General features: G+C 46.7%; 1 pseudogene; it reads left to right on the forward strand.

Annotated features, from left to right (window-relative positions):
- Positions 1-8,252: 8,252 nt before the first annotated feature.
- Positions 8,253-9,662, forward strand: LOC147728025 (zinc finger BED domain-containing protein 6-like; annotated as a pseudogene).
- The last annotated feature ends 435 nt before the right edge of the window (positions 9,663-10,097 follow it).

The raw sequence follows: 10,097 nt of genomic DNA on the forward strand, positions 1-10,097 counted from the left end.
CCCCCTCTTCACCGTCATGGAACCCCCCCCCCCCCTTCACCCCAAACCCCCCAACTCCCAACCCTCCCCACAAAGAGAAAAACAATAGGAAAAACAGACTCAAAACAGTAAATTCAAAGAAAATACTCATCAGTTCCAGAAGTCCAAAGTTCGTGAGGGGCCTTCCAAACCGGAAGTGGGGTAGGGGAACCAACACGGTAACCCTCACGGCCATGGTCAGGGGTGTCTCCTCCAAAAGTACATCCATACCCCAAGACCAGAAGGCCGACGCCCCTCCAGCGCCGATCCGTCTTCAAAGCAGAGGTCATGCCGCACCAGAACTGTGCTGAGAGTCAGCCAGGGTAGCCGAGGCCACCGAAGCCACCGCGTTGCCCCTTTCCTGCAGGCTGGTAGTGCGATCCGGCCTCCGCCGGTCCGGGGAAGCGCCCACTCTGTGCCAGGAAGAAGAGCGGTGGCGCCTCTGAGATGGGGAAGCGCTGTGTGAGGAGTTTTTAAGGTGATCCTCTTGTTGATGGGCAGAAAGTGCAGGTCTATCAGGTGGGATGCGATGTGGCTGTGACGCGGGATGTCGAGGATCAGGTGGGCACAGGCATTCTGTAACTGTTGCAGTCGTTTCAGCAGTTTGGACGGGGCTCCCGTGTAGAGGGCATTTCCGTAGTCCAGCTTGCTGCTGACGTGGGCGTGAGTGACCGTTCTTCTTGTGTCGGTGAGGATCTACCTGAAGATCTTGCAGAGCATGCAGAGGGTGTTGAAGCAGGAGGATGAGCCGGCGTTTACTTGCTTGGTCATGGAGAGCGCTGAGTCGAGGATGAACCCCAGGTTGCGTGCGTGGTCGGTGGGTGTCGGTGCTGTTCCCAGGGCAGTCGGCCACCAGGAATCATCCCAGGCTGAGGGGGTGGAGTCAAGGATGAAGACCTCCGTCTTGTCCGAGTTCAGCTTCAGAAGGCTGTTCTTCATCCATTCAGCGATGGCTTTCATTCCTTTGTAGAGGTTGGTTTTGGAGGTGAGGGGGTCCTTGGTGAGGGAAAGGATCAGCTGTGTGTCGTCGGCATAGGAGATGATGTTAAAGTCGTGCAATCTGGTAACATGGGCGAGCGGGGCTATGTAGATATTAAACAATGTTGTGCTGAGGGATGATCCTTAGGGTACGTCGCAAATTATCTTGGAGGCTTCAGAACTGAAAGGGGGTTCTCCTCGAGGTTGCGGGTCAGCTGTTTGTTGACTGTTTTCTCGATGACCTTCTCTGGGAACGGGAGCGGGGAGATGGGCCTGAAGTTCTTGAGGTCCATTGGATCTGCCTTTGGTTTCTTGAGCAAGGCGTTTTTGTCGGCCTGCTTCCAGCTTTCTGGGATGGTCGCGGTCTCGAAGGAGATGTTGATGGCTTTGTGGAGATAGGGTGCGATGGTGGCACTGGCTATGTTGAAAATGTGGTGTGGGCACAGGTCTGACGGTGAGCCGGAGCGGATGGTGTTCATGATCTTGATGGTGTCGTCGTCATTGATGTTAGACCAGATGAGCAGGGAGTCGCTGTGGGTGGTGGTTGTGGGGTCTGAAGTGTTGTAGGTTGTAGGGGTGGCCTGGTTGTCAAAGCTTAGGGCGATTTTTAGCTGGTCTTCGGTGATTTCGCTTCAGCTGCAGCGGGGGATCTGTTGGGTGCGGTGGTGTGTGGTGGGTTTCCGGAAGGTGAAGTGAGTGCAGCCATGGTCTGTTCAGTGGAGTTCGGTGGACTGGCTGAAGGAGACATGGGAGCTTGTGGAGAAGATGGGGTCAATCGTGTTGCCGGCGGTGTGAGTGGGAGTTGTGATGAGCTGTCTGAGTCTGAGGTTGGAGAGGTTGTCAATCAGGGTGGTGGAGTTGGTGTCATTGTTGTTCTCAAGGTGAAAGTTCAGGTCTCCGAGGAGGATGTAGTCCGTGGAGGCGAGGGCGTGCATGCTGATGAAGTCGGCGATGGAGTCGCTGAACTGCGGCTGGGGTCCGGGGGGCTTTGTAGATCAGAGCTCCTCTAAGGGTGGTGTTTAGGATCAGTTTGGATCTGGAAATGCAGGTGTTTAGCGGTGCTGAGGGTGTTGTCAGAGTTGTCTGAGACCTAGAGGGTGGACTTGTGGATGATGGCGATTCTACATTCTGCTCCTTTGGTGCGGTCTCTGCAGGTGATCGTGTAGCCTTCCGGGATGGATATGGCGATGTTGGGTGCCAAGGAGTCATTCTTCCAAGTTTCTGTCAGGAAGAGGACATCCAAGGGACCGTGTCGAGCAGGTCCCAGAGTTTGACTGCGTGTTTGCAAGCGGAGTGAGTGTTCAGTAGTATGCATCTAAGGTGGTTGCGTCCTGTCCTGGTGGGCGGGGTGGCAGCTCTCATGTTCTGCGCCCAAAACCCTTAGATTTTCCAACGTTTACTGCCCTTCACCTCCTAAGCAATGCATCAACAAAGATTACTTCTGTTCTGCACTCAACTTGGTACCACACATACTGGAATAGTGGCCACACTTTTTTCCATTTATTCTACCTCAACGGTGGGTCCCCAGGAGGAGGGAGACAATGGTTGGGGTAGACAAGTGAAAGGGTTAAAAAATGACCCCATTAACAGTGAAGAAGGACTTACTCAATGTATATAACTTAGTACAATGGTTTAAGGGTAGGTGGCACAAATTAGTCAAGGTGCTCCATCCGCCCGGTTACATGACTGAAACCAAACAAAAAAGTGGACTAAGTAAGGATTGTGCCCTTAACCACCACTCGGGCGGGAAAAAATAACAATGTAAAAGTGGGACAGGTAACAAATACCTTCACGTCTGCATTCGTCCTATTCAGACCAGTAGTCCGAATGGACATCATGTCCATAAATTCTACATAATAAGCACTAAAGAAAATTGATTTTGGTTGAAAAAAAGAACTGTAGACAATGATGTTTTGATCATGAAATTACTGTTAGATTAGTGCCCTAAATGACAACACTTTAATGTCTATTACATTCTCCTGTATTGGATTTGATATGTATAATTTTGTGTATGTGATTTCCCAGAGTCAGTAGTTGATCTACAGTACAATAATTGATTTGCTTTTTTTAATGTACTTTTACGGTCTTTTAAAGAAGGATTCATTGAATCATATATCAGCTTGGAGATTTGGTGACACTCCCTGGTGATAGTGGTATGCTTGTGTACAAATGTGGTATAAGTTACAGATAGTGCGTGTTATAACAGTCCAAAGGGAAATTGTTGTTTTAACTTGTTGTCAATTTGTTGTCCTGTCCTTTTGGTAAAGGAGGACCCCTTTCTTACTTTGGAAATTTCTATTTATTCGAACCCTGGGCGGAGAACTACGCTCAGTTCGCGGAGTTTGCGAATTTTCGGCAACTTCGAACTTCGTGGCGAGTGCGAAGCTGTCGACTACTTCGCAGTCTACAGCGTAGCGTAGTAGTTTTTCTTCCTCGCGCGCTCAATAGCATTCTCACGTGCGCGGTAATGATTTACCGTGGTTCTGCGTTCGCTTTCTCGCTTTTCTCTCCCGTTCACGTTCGCTACGATGTTTGGAATCCGGACGCACAATCCCACCCGACTGTGAGAACACGATAACGTCATTTGGACGTGGGAACACGTCATTAGGACGCGCGATCTTCCTTGCAGCGCCATGTAGGTAAGATTGCGTTCCCGAACTCGCAGAAACTGCAATCTGGCAAAGAATATCTCTCGAGATTGTTAAAACCTTCTCAAAAATTATCATTTTGCTCAGGAAAACCCCTCTGATTGTGATTTGGCTGTATTTTTTTTGGGCAAGGAGTCCTCTTTTTGTTTCTATTTTTTTGTTCAAGAGAAAGGAAGTGCCCCTGAGTCTCCAACTTCCTCTTCCTGACCACCAGGCTCCTCCCAGTGCTTTGTCCATGTGCTGTTCACTTCCATTTGGATTTGGAGCTGGAAGGATCACTCTTTGTGTATGTCTGCTGCATCATAGCATTTGATTGGATTTATTGAGGCATTTTGGCTTAGAACTTTTCTTTTACAAGTAAGTTTGAGAATTGGTGTACAGTAACTGTTTGTTTGGTTTGGGTTTTTTTTATAACTACAGTTTTCTGTGCTTCTCAATCTTTCTTAAAAATTATTATTGAGGGAGGCCTGTACTTTCATGAGGGGCCAAGTTGTATGTCTTTGAAATTTCATCCAGTAGGCCTAGAGGTACCCACGGGTCCAACCATGTTTCTGAGGTGTCTGTAAAACATCATGGATGACATTGGATTCAATTGTAAACTCTGTTGTAGTGGAATTTCATTTTTTTAGTAAAATTAGGTAACCCTAGTAGTTCATGTAGTTAGTGTAGGCCTGCTTGAGTTCATTTACTTTCTGTGGGTGGTTTGGCCAGGTGGTGGCGGCCATTTTGTGTTTTAAGCCACTGTGTTTTTGCCATAGGCCTCCAAGCTTGTGGCCTACTCTGCCAGTAGGCCCAAGGGTACTACTAGAGTCACCATCTTGGGTGCATGAAAGTTGTTCAACTGTTAATGTGGTGTTTAAGTTGTAAGTGTTACATCATGTAGGTAATGGATGGCTTTGGATTGATTAGCAAAATGTGTGTTTGGTGTTGAATTGCAGGTTTTGGGTGTGTATTGAATAATATGGCTTTTTCTGCGCACTAGGTAACCCTACAATTCAGCTCGCATAGTTTTGGTAACTTTGCACAGTGTGACAATGCGACCTTACAGTTTTTGTCTTCTTCGCGCGCTCAATGTGCGTGCTTGGGCACGCGATAACGACGTTTTGTACAATTCGCGCTGCCGAACACGCCGATTTTGCAATCTCGCGACCAATATGTCTCGAGTTGCATAAAACCTTCTCAAAAATGTTGATGCTGTTCATTTTGCTAAAGAAACTCCTCAGGTTGTCATTTGGTTGAGGTTTTTGGAGCATGGACAAATTACTGTTTCTGTCCTCTATGTACTTTGTTGTTTGAGGGTGGCCTGACCATGTGGGTGGCGGGGCGGCCATTTTGTGAAGCCAAGCATTGTCCTTTTGCCGTAGGCATGTATTGTCTGTCTTCTCTTTCTTTTCATGTTGTTGGGGATGGCCAGGCCATGTGGAGGCAGCCATTTTGTGTGACCTTCCATCGTGCTTCAGTTTTGTCACAGGCCTACAAACTTGTGATTTCTTCTGCCAGTAGGCCTAGAGTCCCAGAGGTAGTCAGTGGAGCGGGGGTGCTTGATGTAGCGGTTTCCATTTTGTCTGTTGAATTTAACATCATTTAGGGCGTGGATGGCAATACATTGAATTCCCAAATGTGGTGGTTGGGGTGTAGTTAACTGTTTGGGTATGTGTGAAAAAACTGTAAATGCCTTTGTTGTTTGTGTTGTTGTTGTGTAACTTTCAAAACTTTTAGCCATGGGGATTTTCTTTTTTGTGCATTAAGCTGTGATGTGTAACAGGCATCCTCCTTTTTCTGGCCATGTAGGTATATTGGCCTGCTTGAGTTTATTGTTTTCTGGCCTTTACCCATGTACCTGTGATATGTGCCCATGTGGCTGGGAGCTGTGGTGGTAGTGTGCTGTTTTGTTTTTGACAAATTGGCCTGTGTCGTGCCATTGTTCCTGTTGGCTTACTACTGTTCACATCCCCATTGCTATATGCTGCAGGTCACTGATGCTGCATCCATCCTAAATGATGCACAAATTAAGGATAAACAAGTTCCACTTCCACTACATTTGCTTTTTAGTTATTTGCTATTCTTACTCTTACTGAGTGTACTAATACTACTAGTAGTAATTAAAATGAAAGCTAAAAAATTCCACATTCGACTGATGTTATTCTGCCTTCTTTGCTTGTAGGTGCACAAAAGACTGAAGACTGAGAGGAGGTGTCCGTCATCATTCATCGCCTGTTCTACTGCCTGACGGAAGTCCTTCTGTACTACGTCACGTGTGGTGTGACTCATCTGACCAGACATCATTCTCAGCAACTTGTGCAACTGAGTGCTGCTGCTGACATCTGAAGAAGATGGGCCCAAAGAAAGCAGGTACCAGGTCCTCCAAGACCAAGAAAGTTACTGAGAAGAAGGAAGAACAGAAGAAGGAAGTGACACTTAAGTCTGGTGTTGACCCGAAAACCTTTTTTGGGAAAAAAAGTACGCCTGCAGCAGCGTTGACCAGGGTCCAACTGGGGCCAGCACCTCCACATCAGTGGACCCAAGCCACCAACCCAGGCCCAAGTAGATGAGTGGGAAGAGGTAGCCAGCCTAATGGTGGAAAGCAGTGATACTGAGCTTGACCTAAACTTAGCGCTATCTCAAAGTAGTACACAATCCATGCAAGAGGGAACAGAAAAGTGGTAAACAACAACCACCACCCGCAATAGTAGATGTTCTAAAACAGCATCCTCAACCACCGTCTGCAATAGTAGATGTTCACCCTGAGCCACCGCCCGCAATAGTAGTTGTTCCAAAACAGCATCCGCAACCACCACCCACAATAGTAGATGTTCACTCTGAGCCACCGCCCGCAATAGTAGTTGTTCAACAACCACCGCCCGCAATAGTAGATGCTCAACGAAAAGAACAACCACCGCCTGCAATAGTAGTTTTTCCACAACCACCGCCCTCAATAGTAGATGTTCCTCGAAAACAACAACCACAACTACCGCCTGCAATAGTTGTTGTTCAACAGCCACCACCCGCAATAGTAGTTGTTGTTCCTCCCGAAATCAGGGCAGTTCAGGAAATTGAGCCTGATGCAGAGCAAGAAGAAGAGGAAGCACCTGATGCAGGACATCTATTGTTTTCCAAATCCCCACCAAGGAAAAGGAGGATTAGTCCATCGAGTTCTTCGCCAAGCATCCCTTCTGATGATCTTGATCTCAATTGGGAGTCACAGCAATCTGAGCATGAGAGGGAGAGACATCCCAAGAAGACCAGGCTAGGGAAAAGGAAGGTTCCAGGAAGCCTTACTCTTATGGAGTGCGATGTTGAACAGCCAGATAATGATGGTGATGACGAGTCAGACCCAGTCATCACAAGCATTACTCCTGGGCCTGAGAAAATGGAGACAAACATTTTAACCCTAGCGAGAATGGCTGCGACTAGTAGGGATGTAGCACGCATACCTTCAACACAGGCCACACAAAAAGTAAAACTACCTCCATCTTCCATTTTTACATTTGCACACGGCCGGCAGCGTCCTACATCCAGCACAAGTTCCACCTCAGCAGAAGTAGGTCGTGGTACTACTGCGCAGCCACATAGTGAATTTCAACACACAACCTACAGTTCATCTGGCATTGGAAGTGGCACCTCTAGTAGGAGACAAAAGTTAAGCTCCCCAGTTTGGGACTTCTTTACAGTTAGTGCAAATGAGGACAACATTGCTATATGCTCCATTTTTCATTCCTCTGTTAGTCGTGGTAAGCTTGGTACAAACTATGGTACCGGAGGCCAAATGACCCATTTGAAAAAAAACCATGCAATCCAGTGGGAGGACCACCTACGTAGCATGAAAGCAGGAACCATTAATGTTGGTGGGGAAGTAGTGAAAGATCCACTCACGGTCGAACAGGAAGAAGAGGGAGACATTCTATCTGGTAGTGGTACACAAAGTACCCCTGTCCCCAGCACTGCAGTGGTAGAGCCCACATCCTCCGCATCAGCAACATCTCAGTGGCACCAGAGTAAGAGTAACCCGGAGACACCAAGGAGTACGGGTGCGAAGTCTGTGACGCAAAGTACTGCATTGAGCACAACTGAAGGAAATACCAAGCAGCGTACCATTCTTAGCATGTTTAGGCAGGAGGGAAAGTACGAGCGCAACCACCCAATAGCATGTTTGTACAATACTAAGCTTGCTAAAATGTTAGCACTGGACGTTATCCCTTTTGCTTTTGTTGAAGGGGTGGGTTTCCTGGAATTTGTGACAACCCTCTGCCCAAAATGGAATGTTCCCAGCCGCTACTATTTTGCCAGAGTTGCTGTTCCAGCACTACACCACGACGTGCTGGAATTGCTTGGAAAAGCCTTGCAGCAGAGTGCTGTTCATAGTATCCACCTGACAACAGACATGTGGACCAGTTGCCAAGTCACTGATTACATGTGCATCACTGCACACTGGATCACTTTTTTAGGTGTTAGATACAAGGTATCTGCAGGCATTGACACTGCTGAGATTTTAAAAGATACTCGCAGACATTGGCTGAGTTTAACAGCAAGGTCTTTGAATGGCTGCGACCAAGAGGCCTTAACATTGGTTTTGTTGCCACCGACAATGGCTGTAAAGTAGCTAAGTCCATGGAAGATGGTCGCTATTTCAGGGTCCTGTGTTTGGCATACTGCATCAACATTGTTGTTCAGGACTTTCTGAAAAATGAAAGCAAAGTCAGCAACTTACTGACCATTTGCAGAAGAATCTGCACGCATTTCAACCATTCTTTTAAAGCTCGGAAGCAGCTACGGGTCATTCAACGTAACTATAAAATGCCAGTCAAAGCACTCATCCAGGAGGTCCCAACACGTTGGAACTCTACTTATTACATGCTTGATCGGCTGTTTGAGCAGTACATACCACTTAATACTTATGTCATAACAAGAAGATCAGGGGACCCTACTGTTAAATTCATGACCGTTGAGATGTGGCAATGGGACCTCATTAAATGCCTGACAGAGATGCTACTTCCTTTTGAGGTCTTCACACGTGCAGTCAGCAGGGAGGACTGTACTATGGACCAAGCTAGCCCATTGTTTTACATACTAGAGCAAGAGCTGAAGGAGGTGTCTGAAACATACGAAGGTGTTGAAGGAAAACTTGAAGCATGTTATTTGGCATAGGCCTTAGCCGGCCGCTTATCTGAGAATACAAGGATTCAAAATAAGATTGTGTCACATCAACATTACATTACTGCCACAATTTTGGATCCACGGTACAAATTATTTGTGAACAGTAATGCAGTAATTCCTTTTTCATAAGGGGATGTTGCCAAGTACAAAACTGTAATAGCTGAGGAAGCCACTGATTTAGAAAACAAACAGCTCTCAATTAGAGGTCTGCCAGTGCCAGCCCAGGACAGTGCAAGTACTACTGAGCATCCTACAGAGTCAAGTTCCTCTTCACAACATGAGAGCAGTGTGTTTGCTTCCCAGCAATCACCAACACTACCAATAACAGCAACAGCACCAACAGGTTCTGATTCATCAGACACAACCAAAAAAATAGCTGCTTGGTTTCTACAGAAAGGGATGGGTAAGTCCGTTGCTGTCACAAAGCAAATAGAGGACAAGCAAACCGGAGCACCACTGAACATTGAGCGGATAGTCCAGGCCTATCTGGATGGCACAACAGAGGTGTTCACGGAGCAAAGCCCATTGGTGTATTGGTATAGGAAAAGAAGCAACTGGCCAGTGCTCAGCAGGCTGGCGATAAAATATCTAGCTTGCCCTGTTGCAAGTGTCTCTTCTGAGCGTGTTTTCAGTGCTGCTGGTGCCATTGTAACTGTGAAAAGGACCAGTCTCTCACCCTAAAGCTTGGAGAGGTTAACCATGATCAAAATGAATCAGCACTTCATACCACCAGACTACAAAATACGTGAATCACAGCTGGAAGAGGAGAGCGAGTCGGAAGACATAACTACTGGGTTACATTACCTACTTCTGTCAGAAGAACCACCAGGGTTTGAGGGCGAGCTCCTCTTCCCTGACAACTAGGCTTTTAAATTGTTACATTCTCCCTTCCTTTATTTGTGTGTATCTGTCTTTCTGGTTCAAACTTCAAAACCAACACCATCCTTTGTTTTACTTTTTTAATTACCTATTGGAGTTGCACATCTGTGCATTTAACTGTGCACTCCACTCCTCACAGTCCTGCTCCATCTTCCTGACTCACCCTAAATACATTTCCATCTTGCCATACATTGGATGGAGATGGAGAATAGTAAATAATAATGTAGCGTCTAACAGTCCCTCCATAAGAAGTGAAACGTACATGACTAGAGCCATCTTCTGTTTTCTTTCCAATCTGAAACGCATCACTGTCTTAAGGCTACCACCTCTGTCTGCACTGGCATACACAACTCTTCAAAGTCAGAACTTGAGCAGGGCTTCAAAATTAAAGTAAACTTGTCATCACTTTCAGAAGGCTCT

This window comes from Lissotriton vulgaris, chromosome 3_1, assembly GCF_964263255.1.
Source record: "Lissotriton vulgaris chromosome 3_1, aLisVul1.2, whole genome shotgun sequence".
Taxonomy (NCBI): domain Eukaryota; kingdom Metazoa; phylum Chordata; class Amphibia; order Caudata; family Salamandridae; genus Lissotriton; species Lissotriton vulgaris.